We start from the raw sequence: 14,075 nt of genomic DNA, 5'->3' as shown, positions 1-14,075 counted from the left end.
TTTTAGTTTTTCATTCTGAAACAACTATTGAATGCTATAAACAAGTAGTGTTTGAATTGATAACATTTGATACTTTGAAGGGAAGAGCGGATTGATAGAAACAGGAATCCGATGTTGTTCATGTTTTATATCTTTTCAACGATAGATAGGAGACTTCGTTATTAGTTACAGTAAAGCACTTTAGTATTTGAACGTTATATCAATTACACACATCATTTTATTTTTAGTTCTATGGCTGATTAATATCATTAATTCAAATTAAGCGCGCTGAGAGGGTAGTTATCGTGTTCGGCAATAGATGTCGCCAGATTGTTTACAAACAAATGAAGGCATAAAGTATATTGTTGTGAGGACTGTGGTGCTTATTTATCGGTCTTATTTTGCTACTCGATGAGCTTATTTCTTGATAAAACTCTGGTGTTAATTGTTCTTGTTTCCCCAAGGTCTTAAGGGGAGAATATTATGATATATGAACGAGAGAATACGAATTTGCCTGATTTTTGGAGGACCAGCTAAGTTGCTGCTAGGAAAGCCAAGCCCCCTTAACGGTGGTATTGGCGTCTCTCGGGAGGTAATATTCTTATGATATTTACTCGTACACCACTCGCTAGTTCCGTAGTACTATAAAAATACAGCATTTTTGTTTAATAGATGTGCTTGAAATTGAAAGCAATTGGTCTCATTCCTCGTGTATATATATATATATATATATATATATATATATATATATATATATATATATATATATATATATGAATTGTAATACAAGTGTTCATTCAGGCCAGACGTTGAATGAAAGGGTGGAAGGGATGGGAAAAGAAAGGAAAGTAGTTATGTAGTCTAGGGGTATCGCTGTTGATTCGTGGTTTTTGAAGAGACATATGAATGGACATTTTTTGCTTAGTTAATTAGGAGGCTGCTGGTGAGATTGTAAGGGTAAGTCTAAGATACAAAACCTGTTTAACCATGTATTGAAACAATTTCTGGATAATGAGTGACACTGTTTTGCAATGCTAGTGTAGTGTTTAGAGAATCTATTAAGAGTTATTCTGCAGTATTTCCTGATATTCACTGTAAGGTGATACTGATATGGGTTTTGAATATTAGAAAAAATGAGATATGTAGTGTAAGAATACTGATATGTTTGTAAAAAATCAATAATATTAATGGAAGTGTTTCTGATTATTGAAATTTATTTTGTTTGATAATGATTTTGGACTGTACGAGATCCTCCCATGATTGAGTATTGTGCAAACTGCCAATGATATTGCATGCATCTCAGCTAATGATTGCAATTGAGATTTTGATTTGTTGATATTTTATAAAATTTTCTTTTGCTCTTACAGTTTTCATTGACATATTTTTTAAAAAAATTTTATACACTGACAGTTTTCATTGGTTCTGTTGATTTTTACGTACGTTGTAGTACTTTTCTGATGATTATTCTCATAGTCTCCAAACTCTATAGTAGCATTGAAGAAGGAAATCACTCAGTATTCAAAGCTAGTTTCCATTTGTAGCAACACTATTGATTTACCAAGTTCAGTTTTGCTCTGAACTTTACTGCTTTACTTTTCGATAATGAGTGATTTTCTTCACTATTGATATAGTGTTGCAGAGCATGATTAATTGCGTTGTTTTAATTCTTATTATTTGATAAGATGATAGTAGTGAAAGTTATGAATTTCAGAGAAACTATGAAGATGATTAAAGCAGGTTAAACACTTATTATCAACCAAGAGAACTTACGGAAACCTCACTTTACCTCCCAAGCAGCTTAGATTTATGGTATAATTATATCACCATTTGGTTTTCTGTTTGAAACTGTGTGGAATGGCTGCTTGTGACGAGGTTGAGGAATGGCATGAAAAGCTGCATAGTCTTTTGTTTGTGACTGTTAGCATTGAGACTGATGTCAGTATTGGGTATGTCTGGTCACTGTATTTGGTAATATATCAGGAAGGAGAAGCACATGTTCTAGCTTTTGTATCTTCATTCTCCTCATATTTTTTTTTTTCAGTATAGAAATAGGATACTAAAGTGTCATTTTTCATTAGCTCTAATATTTTTTTTATCTTTCAGTAACAGGTCACCTGATAGCAGGGAGGGTTATGGAAGAGGGGAAAATATGGTGTTAAATGATTGATATGAGAAAAATATATGGTAAATTATTCATTGGCAGACACATGTTCTAGGTTTATGATCTCCGTTCTCTTTTGTTGCCTTTGTACAGATGATTCTCATATGAGATTTTTCCATTTTCACCGTTGAAACCTGTATTTTGATATTAGATAATTCTTTATCTTTAGGGCTATGAGGGATTGGAAAAAACATTGAGTTGAATTGTGATAGTAATATATGAGGAAGCTTTTTATATTATATTAATACCAAACAGTAAAATAAGTCAATTTGTGCATTTTGATGCTGCAGAACTGTGTGAGTAGTTTATTCATACATAAACCCAATTGTTTCTGAGGCATGTACCATTGGTTTTTGCTTTTGTACATAGTGGTTGACTTCATTTTTTATTAGTATTGAGAGGAGAAAAGAATTCCTTAACACATAGATGTGATGATATGTCTTTTGAAGGATTTGATATTTGTACCCATAGATTTAGGTGTCTTTTTGATTGATTGTGACTCCAGCACAGTACATATTGCCAGTTTGTTTACATTTTTTAATGGAAAACAAATTCGTGGACAGTTTGGTAATATCATACTTGAGAGCTTGTTCCAAGGAGAACAAAGGAAAAATAATGACAATTTTTTCTATGAAATTAATTTTCATAACTTTATGATTTATAACATACTTTTTCCCATATTTTCTGGCTTCTCATCATGAGTGAAATGTGTTAAGAGTGTAATTATGCTAGTTTTGAATTTTGCAGACTGTTTAACAACTATGAGGCCTTAGTTTTATTTATTTTGCGACTGTTTGATAGACTGTGTTACTAAGTGTTCATGGTTTAATGCCATCATTCATTTAAATTGGGAAACAAGTTTTGTTGTGATAAGGCAAGTGTGGACCAACTGAGAATAAAGTTATTTTGATATGTTATATCTATTAACATAGCTTGTACATCGATTTATGTAGAATCTTAACAAAGTGACAGTTTGAGGTTTGATTTTGATCTTTTGCAGGATGTTACGCTTTGAATATCAGGATGTTTGAAAATGACATTTGGATGCCACAGGCATTCTTCCTTTCTTGGTATTGTAGTTGATAGATTTTGACAAAATTGGTATCAATGGACTCCTTACAATCTGATCTGTTGATATGAGTAATTTTGCTCCATAGATCTGTTGATATGAGTCATTTTGCTCCATAATTTCTTTCCACTTTATGAGAACCTGGAATTGTTGGAGTAGAAGGTGATAGATGACCCAACAGACTTGTTCCTAATCAGTAATCTCCCAAGTGTATACAAAGCAAATATAACAAACCCAAAAGAAGATTTGTAGAGGGTCATTGAGAGCCTGCCCATGCACTCTCCTGATATTCTGGATTTGTTTTTCACCTCTAATCCTTTGCGTTGCAACTACACAATCTTGCCTCCATTTGGTTCATCTGACCACACTTATAAAAGTATCTATTTTAATGGCACCTCCCCCTCCAGTAGCTCCTTGTAAGCGTAAATATTGTCACCACGACAAAGCTGACAGGAATAACGTATGAAAATTTTTATTGACTTTTCTTGGGTAAATTACAGTCTCATGTGTAGCGATGCTTCTGTCTCTGCCAGATGGATGGCAGAAGTTATTGTTTTGGTAATGGAAGCTTTTATTCGCTCTATCTCCAAGACGACCTCTTCTTCCAATCCTTGGTTCAACCGTTCCTTCCTCTGATTTCCTTTCAGCAGTTACTACTTCCCATAACCTTTGCAAGCATGTTATCCATGAGGCAAAGCATTCCTTTAATCAAAGGAAATTCAACAACATAATCTCTCTTCGTTATCCATTGATGGGTCTTTGTGGTTTTTATTTAAGGATATTGCAAACAACTTCTGTCAATTTCCTTTTCCTTCACTTTTCTGTTCTGACAGTACTATAGCTGCCTCTCCTTTAGACAAAATGACTTTCATTCCCATTTCTCCTCTGATTACCTTAGATGACACTAACATTCCTTTACTCCCTAATGCTCATCTTACTAAACCTGTGCCACATCCAGTTATCTCATTTTGAACCGTCCAAAAGCCCTGCTCTGTAATTACATGCACCTATGCTCGCTCATCTGTCCTTTTCTGTTTAAAAACCAAAACTTTTCCCTCTTCTTGGAAGCATGCTTTTGTACATCCCATCCCTAAGTGTCCTACCTTTAACCGTGATTCTTTCGTTTTGACATTTATGATTTCCAAAGTCTTTGAATACTTTCTCAACTCCCATATTCTGAGACATCTTGAATCTCTCTCTTTTTTCTGATCACCAGTTTGGCTTCCATAATGTGAACTCCACTGGTGATGTTCTTTCCTGTCATATTAATGTCTGGTTATCATCCATGAAAGATTTTGGGGAATTTTATGTAATTGCCTGTGACTTATCAAAAGCTTTTGATAGGGTGTGGTATCGGGGTCTTATCTCTGAGCTCTGCTGTGGTGTGGTATCAGGATCTTATCTTTAAGCTCTGCTCTTTTGGCTTCGTTCCCTCTATTTGCTCCCTTATAGCTTCATAATTGGCCCATCTATCTCTGTGGTTTTTGATGGACCTGCCTCTGCCTCTTTCTCACAATATTGTTGGTGTCCCTCAAGGTTCTCTCCTCTCTTTTACAGTTCTTCTTTTTATCAGCAGTGTCCTTTCTTTCATAAATAATCAAGTGCACTCATACACTTATGACTCAACAGTGCATTTTTTCACGTCCCTTGATTGTACGCCTTCTTTTCTGTTGGCACAAATTTCTTTATAAAATCAGACTTGGACAGGCTACATCTGTGGGGTAAATGAAATCTGGTTAAGTTTAATGCCTTTAAGACCCAGTTTCTATCTACCCATCTATTAAAGATTCCTATCAACATTCGTCTCTCCTTTGACGGTTTTGTATTCCACCTCTTGACTCAGTAAACATACTTGGTATTACTGTAACATCCATTCTTTCCTAGAAACCTCACATTATGGAAAGAGCAAAGCCGTTTCTAAGAAACTGGGAGTCCTGTTTGGTTGTCGATGTTCTTTTCTTCTGAGCATTTGTCCTGTTTATAGAAAGTATTGATTCGTTCTTGTGTGGAGTACTGCTCTCACATCTGGGATGGTTCTCATTCTGCATATTTACTTGACAGAGCTGAGTTGAAACCTTTCCAATTTATAAACTCTCCCAAGCTAACTTCAAAACTTGACCCACTTCCCTTATGCCTCAATGTTGGTTCATTTTCCTTCTTTTGTAGGTAATACTCTGCTTTTTGCTTCAAAAAACTGGCTGCTTGTGTATCCCAACTACTAGCTACACTGTGCAGTACTTGACATACTGCTGTGTCACATGATTGCTGTGTGTCCTTTGGCAACTCAAGGATGGGACCTTTTGATGTTTTCTTTCTGTACACCTTGAAGCTTTGGGAATCTCCGCTCTCTCATGTGTTTCCCAACAACTATTCCCCTGTACATTGTAGAAGACAGGTTTTTAACTCTTTCCAAAGTTTATAGATACTTTCCCTTATCTTCTCTTTTTTCCTTTCATTAAACTCTATGTATTTCAGTGAAGGCTTGGCCTTAATGTGAAATTTTATCTGTAACTGGAATCCCCAGTGCAAAAAAAAACTCAGACCTAGGCCCAGATGCATAGAACTCAGTCTTCATAAAGAAGTGAGAGACACCTTTAGTATTTGTATATTTATATTTATTTATACTTGATCGCCATTTCCCATATCATCGAGGGAGCGTCTGGAAACAGGTGAAGAACAGCCCATCCACTTGCATACACATATATGTACATTAATGTCCTTACACGCACATATATATGTACATATACATATCAACATGTTAATTGGGAGCTAAGTTTGAATGGAGAAAAACTGGAGGAAGTGAAGTGTTTTAGATATCTAGGAGTGGATTTAGCAGTGGATGGAACCATGGAAGCGAAAGTGAGTCACAGGGTGGGGAAGGGGGTGAAGGTTCTGGGAGCGTTGAAGAATGTGTGGAAGTCGAGAATGTTATCTCGGAGAGCAAAAATGGGTACGTTTGAAGGAATAGTGGTTCCAACAATGTTATATGGTTGCGAGGCATGGGCTATAGATAGGGTTTGTGGAGGAGGTGGATGTGTTGGAAATGAAATGTTTGAGGGCAGTATGTGGTGTGAGGTGGTTTGATCGAGTAAGTAATAATAGGGTAAGAGAGATGTGTGGTAATAAAAAGAGTGTGGTTGAGAGAGCAGAAGAGGGTGTTTTGAAATGGTTTGGTCACATGGAGAGAATGACTGAGGAAGATTGACAAGGAGGATATATGTCTTGGAGGTGGAGGGAACGAGGAGAAGTGGGAGACCAAATTGGAGGTGGAAGGATGGAGTGAAAAGGATTTTGAGTGATCGGGGCTTGAACATACAGGAGGGTGAAAGGCATGCAAGGGATGGAGTGAATAGGAACGATGTGGTATACCGGGGTCGATATGCTGTCAGTGGATTGAACCAGGGCATGTGAAGTGTCTGGGGTAACCAAGGAAAGTTTTGTGCAGCCTGGATGTTGAAAGGAAGCTGAGGTTTTGGTGCATTACACATGACAGCTAGAGACTGAGCGTGAACAAATATGGCCTTAGTTGTCTTTTCCTAGTGCTACCTCGCGCATGCATGGGGGGAGGGGGGTGCCATTTCATGTATGGTGCGGTGACAACGGGATGGATGAAAGCAGCAAATATGAATATGTCCATGTGTATATATGTATATGCCTGTGTATGTATATGTATGTATACGTTGAATTGTATAGGTATGTACATGTGCATGCGTGGGCGTTTATGTATATACATGTATATGTGGATGGGTTGGGCCATTCTTTCGTCTATTTCCTTGCGCTACCTCGCTAACACGGGAGACAGCGACAAAGTATGATAAAGAAAATAATAACAACATATACACATACACAGATGGGGTTGTTAGGGAGGTGAATGCAAGAGTTTTGGAAAGAGGGGCAAGTGTGAAGTCTGTTGGGGATGAGAGAGCTTGGGAAGTGAGTCAGTTGTTGTTTGCTGATGATACAGCGTTGGTGGCTGATTCATGTGAGAAACTGCAGAAGCTGGTGACTGAGTTTGGTAAAGTGTGTGAAAGAAGAAAGTTAAGAGTAAATGTGAATAAGAGCAAGGTTATTAGGTACAGTAGGGTTGAGGGTCAAGTCAATTGGGAGGTGAGTTTGAATGGAGAAAAACTGGAGGAAGTGAAGTGTTTTAGATATCTGGGAGTGGATCTGGCAGCGGATGGAACCATGGAAGCGGAAGTGGATCATAGGGTGGGGGAGGGGGCGAAAATTCTGGGAGCCTTGAAGAATGTGTGGAAGTCGAGAACATTATCTCGGAAAGCAAAAATGGGTATGTTTGAAGGAATAGTGGTTCCAACAATGTTGTATGGTTGCGAGGCATGGGCTATGGATAGAGTTGTGCGCAGGAGGATGGATGTGCTGGAAATGAGATGTTTGAGGACAATGTGTGGTGTGAGGTGGTTTGATCGAGTGAGTAACGTAAGGGTAAGAGAGATGTGTGGAAATAAAAAGAGCGTGGTTGAGAGAGCAGAAGAGGGTGTTTTGAAATGGTTTGGGCACATGGAGAGGATGAGTGAGGAAAGATTGACCAAGAGAATATATGTGTCGGAGGTGGAGGGAACGAGGAGAAGAGGGAGACCAAATTGGAGGTGGAAAGATGGAGTGAAAAAGATTTTGTGTGATCGGGGCCTGAGCATGCAGGAGGGTGAAAGGAGGGCAAGGAATAGAGTGAATTGGAGCGATGTGGTATACCGGGGTTGACGTGCTGTCAGTGGATTGAATCAAGGCATGTGAAGCGTCTGGGGTAAACCATGGAAAGCTGTTTAGGTATGTATATTTGCGTGTGTGGACGTATGTATATACATGTGTATGGGGGGGGGGGGTTGGGCCATTTCTTTCGTCTGTTTCCTTGCACTACCTCGCAAACGCGGGAGACAGCGACAAAGTATAAAAAAAAAAAAAAAGAAAAAAAAATTATATATATATGTTTATGTGGAAGGTATTAAGAATATATAGTGTGGGAGGCAAGTTGTTAGAAGCAGTGAAAAGTTTTTATCGAGGATGTAAGGCATGTGTATGTGTAGGAAGAGAGGAAAGTGATTGGTTCTCAGTGAATGTAGGTTTGCGGCAGGGGTGTGTGATGTCTCCATGATTGTTTAATTTGTTTATGGATGGGGTTGTTAGGGAGGTAAATGCAAGAGTTTTGGAAAGAGGGGCAAGTATGAAGCCTGTTGTGGATGAGAGAGCTTGGGAAGTGAGTCAGCTGTTGTTCGCTGATGATACAGCGCTGGTGGCTGATTCATGTGAGAAACTGCAGAAGCTGGTGACTGAGTATGGTAAAGTGTGTGAAAGAAGAAAGTTAAGAGTAAATGTGAATAAGAGCAAGGTTATTAGGTACAGTAGGGTTGAGGGTCAAGTCAATTGGGAGGTAAGTTTGAATGGAGAAAAACTGGAGAAAGTAAAGTGTTTTAGATATCTGGGAGTGGATCTGGCAGCGGATGGAACCATGGAAGCGGAAATGAATCATAGGGTGGGGGAGGGGGCGAAAATCCTGGGAGCCTTGAAGAATGTGTGGAAGTCGAGAACATTATCTCGGAAAGCAAAAATGGGTATGTTTGAAGGAATAGTGGTTCCAACAATGTTGTATGGTTGCGAGGCGTGGGCTATGGATTGAGTTGTGCGCAGGAGGGTGGATGTGCTGGAAATGAGATGTTTGAGGACAATGTGTGGTGTGAGGTGATTTGATCGAGTAAGTAATGTGAGGGTAAGAGAGATGTGTGGAAATAAAAAGAGCGTGGTTGAGAGAGCAGAAGAGGGTATTTTGAAATGGTTTGGGCACATGGAGAGAATGAGTGAGGAAAGATTGACCAAGAGGGTATATGTGTTGGAGGTGGAGGGAACGAGGAGAAGTGGGAGACCAAATTTAAGGTGGAAAGATGGAGTGAAAAAGATTTTGAGTGATCGGGGCCTGAACATGCAGGAGGGTGAAAGGCAGGCAAGGAATAGAGTGAATTGGATCGATGTGGTATACTGGGGTTGACGTGCTGTCAGTGGATTGAATCAGGGCATGTGAAGCGTCTGGGGTAAACCATGGAAAGTTGTGTGGGACCTGGATGTGGAAAGGGAGCTGTGGTTTCAGGCATTATTGCATGACAGCTAGAGACTGAGTGTGAATGAATGGGGCCCATGTTTGTCTTTTCCTAGTGCTACCTTGCACACATGAGGGGGGAGGGGGATGGTATTCCATGTGTGGCGAGGTGGCGATGGGAATGAATAAAGGCAGACAGTGTGAATTGTGTGCATGGGTATATATGTGTGTGTCTGTGTGTGTATATATATGTGTACATTGAGATGTATAGGTATGTATATTTGCGTGTGTGTACCTGTATGTATATACATGTGTATGGGGTTGGGTTGGGCCATTTCTTTCGTCTGTTTCCTTGCGCTACCTCGCAAACGCGGGAGACAGCGACAAAGCAAAATAAAAATAACAATATTTATATATATATATTTATTTTGCTTTGTCGCTGTCTCCCGTGTTTGCGACGTAGCGCAAGGAAACAGACGAAAGAAATGGCCCAACCCACCCCCATACACATGTATATACATACACATCCACACACGCAAATATACATACCTACACATCTCAATGTACACATATATATACGCACACGGACACATACATATATACCCATGCACACAGTTCACACTGTCTGCCTTTATTCATTCCCATCGCCACCTCGCCACACATGGAATACCACACATGGAATCCCGCTCCCCCCTCATGTGTGCGAGGTAGCGCTAGGAAAAGACAACAAAGGCCCCATTCGTTCACACTCAGTCTCTTGCTGTCATGCAATAATGCCCGAAACCACAGCTCCCTTTCCACATCCAGGCCCCACACAACTTTCCATGGTTTACCCCAGACGCTTCACACGCCCTGATTCAATCCACTAACAGCACGTCAACCCCGGTATACCACATCGATCCAATTCACTCTGTTCCTTGCCCGCCTTTCACCCTCCTGCATGTTCAGGCCCTGATCACTCAAAATCTTTTTCACTCCATCTGTCCACCTCCAATTTGGTCTCCCACTTCTCCTCGTTCCCTCCACCTCCGACACATATACCCTCTTGGTCAATCTTTCCTCACTCATTCTCTCCATGTGCCCAAACCATTTCAAAACACCCTCTTCTGCTCTCTCAACCACTCTCTTTTTATTTCCACACATCTCTCTTACCCTTACGTTACTCGATCAAACCACCTCACACCACACATTGTCCTCAAACATCTCATTTCCAGCACATCCACGCCTCGCAACCATACAACATTGTTGGAACCACTATTCCTTCAAACATACCCATTTTTGCTTTCCGAGATAATGTTCTCGACTTCCACTCATTCTTCAAGGCTCCCAGGATTTTCGCCCCCTCCCCCACCCTATGATTCACTTCCGCTTCCATGGTTCCATCCGCTGCCAGATCCACTCCCAGATATCTAAAACACTTTACTTCCTCCAGTTTTTCTCCATTCAAACTTACCTCCCAATTGACTTGACCCTCAACCCTACTGTACCTAATAACCTTGCTCTTATTCACATTTACTCTTAACTTTCTTCTTTCACACACTTTACCAACTCAGTCACCAGCTTCTGCAGTTTCTCACATGAATCAGCCACCAGCACTGTATCATCAGCGAACAACAACTGACTCACTTCCCAAGCTCTCTCATCCACAACAGACTTCATACTTGCCCCTCTTTCCAAAACTCTTGCATTCACCTCCCTAACAACCCCATCCATAAACAAATTAAACAACCATGGAGACATCACACGCCCCTGCCGCAAACCTACATTCACTGAGAACCAATCACTTTCCTCTCTTCCTACACGTACACATGCCTTATATCCTCGATAAAAACTTTTCACTGCTTCTAACAACATGCCTCCCACACCATATATTCGTAATACCTTCCACAGAGCATCTCTATCAACTCTATCATATGCCTTCTCCAGATCCATAAATGCTACATACAAATCCATTTGCTTTTGTAAGTATTTCTCACATACATTCTTCAAAGCAAACACCTGATCCACACATTCTCTACCACTTCTGAAACCACACTGCTCTTCCCCAGTTTGATGCTATGTACATGCCTTCACCCTCTCAATCAATACCCTCCCATATAATTTATCAGGAGTACTCAACAAACTTATACCTCTGTAATTTGAGCACTCACTCTTATCCCCTTTGCCTTTGTACAATGGCACTATGCACGCATTCCGCCAATCCTCAGGCACCTCACCATGAGTCATACATACATTGAATAACCTTACCAACCAGTCAGTACTACAGTCACCCCCTTTTTTAATAGATTCCACTGCAATACCATCCAAACCTGCTGACTTGCCGGCTTTCATCTTCCGCAAAGCTTTTACTACCTCTTCTCTGTTTACGAAATTATTTTCCCTAACCCTCTCACTTTGCACACCACCTCGACCAAAACACCCTATATCCGCCACTCTATCATCAAACACATTCAACAAACCTTCAAAATACTTACTCCATCTCCTCCTCACATCACCACTACTTGTTATCACCTCCCCATTAGCGCCCTTCACTGAAGTTCCCATTTGCTCCCTTGTCTTATGCACTTTATTTACCTCCTTCCAGAACATCTTTTTATATATATATGCACATGTACATATTCACACTTGCTTGCCTTCATCCATTTCCTTTGCCACCCTGCCCCACAGGAAACAGCATTGCTACCCCCTGCCTCAGTGAGGAAGTGCCAGGAAAGCAGACACAAAAGGCCACATTCGTTCACACTCAGTCTCTAGCTGTTATGTGTAATGCACCGAAACACAGCTCCCTACCCATATCCAGGCCCCACAGACCTTTCCATGGTTTACCCCAGATGTTTCACATACCCTGGTTCAGTCCATTGACAGCATGTTGACCCCAGTATACTACATCATTCCAATTCACTCTATTCCTTGCACGCCTCTCACCCTCCTGCATGTTCAGGCCTTGATCACTCAAAATCTTTTTCGTTCCATCCTTCCACCTCCAATTTGGTCTTCCACTTCTTGTTCCCTCCACCTCTGACACATATCCTCTCTGTCAATCTTTCTTCACTCATTTTCTCCATATGTCCAAACCATTTCAACACAACCTCTTCTGCTCTCTCAGCCACACTCTTTTTATTTCCGCGCATCTATCTTACCCTTTCATTACTTACTCGATCAAACCACCTCACACCACATACACAGGCGCTATCATGAACTAGTTGAATAATATCAAAAACCCTTGGAGTGATAATATCCAATAACGTAACCTATAGCAAACACATCAAAACAATTATTGCCTCTTGCTGAAGGATGACAGGCTGGACCTAGTAAACCTTCAAGACAAGGGAAGAAAAACCAATGATGATATTATTCAAGATGCGAATTCTTTCTAGAATTGAATATTGATGCATTCTAACATCACCCTACAAGGCAGGTGAAATTGCAGAATAGAAATTTAAGAGATCACAGCCACTATTGACGTAGTAAAGGAAGTGAATTACAAGAGTGGTTGAAATCTCTGAGTGTATACTCCCTTAGCTACAGACAGAAGAGGTATATCATCGTCTATACCTGGAAAATCTTAACTGACATTCAGAAATATAATCCTGCTGCCATGACAAGCATGGAAGACAATGCATATTACTTCCTCGGAACTCCAAAGGTGTAATATGCACAAAAAGAGAGAACAGCCTAAACATCTGGGGCCCAAGACTCTTCAGCACTATGCTGGCTACCATCAGAAACAGAATGGGACACACAGAAGAGAAATTTAAGAATGCACTGGACAAGTATCTGCAAAGTGTACCAGATCAACCAGGCTGTTTGGGCTATGCAGGTCTGAATGCTGTGGTTTCCAACTGCTTGGTTGACCAATGACCCAGTCTGACAGCTTCACCAGGTATCGTGTAGAAAATGTAAGGAATCTAATGATATTACTTTTGTCAAGATCTGTCAGTAATGCACATGCATCCATAAATGGATAAATTACTAGAAAAGCTTAAAAAGTATATTTTGGTACCTTGCATATAGGTTCTGACTCCTTACATAATGCTGTTTTGTTCTTTGTGATAGGTGGAATAACTTTAGAATGTCCAGTAGGATTTGAAGTCTGTTCTAGTAGGATTTGAGGTCTGTTTTATGGGGGAGGGGGAAAGGGTAATTACTTTTGTTGATGTATGATGATTTTTTCCATTGAATCATTTTGAAATGCCTTTGATCACATGTCTTTTGACATTGAACATGTTGATACCCAAATATGGACGGATGGAGCAGTACTTCGTTAGTTATTTAGTGGAGTCTCTGTTCAGAAATTGTTACTTCTAGCAAAAGGAACAGTTACACCAGTTCCTCATCAATGAAGGAAGATTGTATAACCAACAGCAAGGTCAGTATATAATATATTTCAGTAATTTCCTGTATGTAATTTTGTGCTGGCCACAGGAGGAATGCCAGCTGACAACATACATCTACTCAGAGTTCTGTTGAGATTCTTTGGATTGCATATCAGATTGCAAACCAAATATGCCTAGAGATTCTAAAAAGAGCACCAGGTGGATGTTTGTTGTTAGCCATCTGCCTGACCAGTATTTTGCAAAGGGCCTCACATAACATGTGAGGCCCAAGCATATTATGTTCAGGACACTGCATTTGTCCTTCCTGTTTATGTTAGATGGATTTTGACAGCTGTGGTACCTACTGTATAGATAGTCTGATTTTTTTCTATTTATGAATGGCTCTCCTAGTTCTAATGAGGGCAAAAGATATTTAGAATCATAACCCATGTATTCTTAGTACTGGTACCATTAGTCTTCATGAACTTTTTCATTATAGAAACA

General features: G+C 40.0%; 1 protein-coding gene across 3 annotated transcripts in view; it reads left to right on the top strand.

The window, feature by feature from the left end:
- Nucleotides 1-339: 339 nt before the first annotated feature.
- Nucleotides 340-14,075, top strand: part of LOC139756717 (uncharacterized) — a 61,578-nt gene continuing 47,842 nt past the window's right edge. For 2 of the 3 annotated variants that reach the window (XM_071676424.1, XM_071676413.1), the window contains exon 1: nucleotides 340-571. The gene's annotated coding sequence lies outside the window, so the exon portion shown is untranslated. Of the gene's footprint in view, nucleotides 572-9,997; nucleotides 13,625-14,075 lie in introns of those variants that run through there. The other variant, XM_071676433.1, reaches the window with a different exon arrangement.

Source organism: Panulirus ornatus, chromosome 2, assembly GCF_036320965.1.
Source record: "Panulirus ornatus isolate Po-2019 chromosome 2, ASM3632096v1, whole genome shotgun sequence".
NCBI lineage: Eukaryota > Metazoa > Arthropoda > Malacostraca > Decapoda > Palinuridae > Panulirus > Panulirus ornatus.
This window is presented reverse-complemented; position numbering and strand designations above follow the sequence as displayed.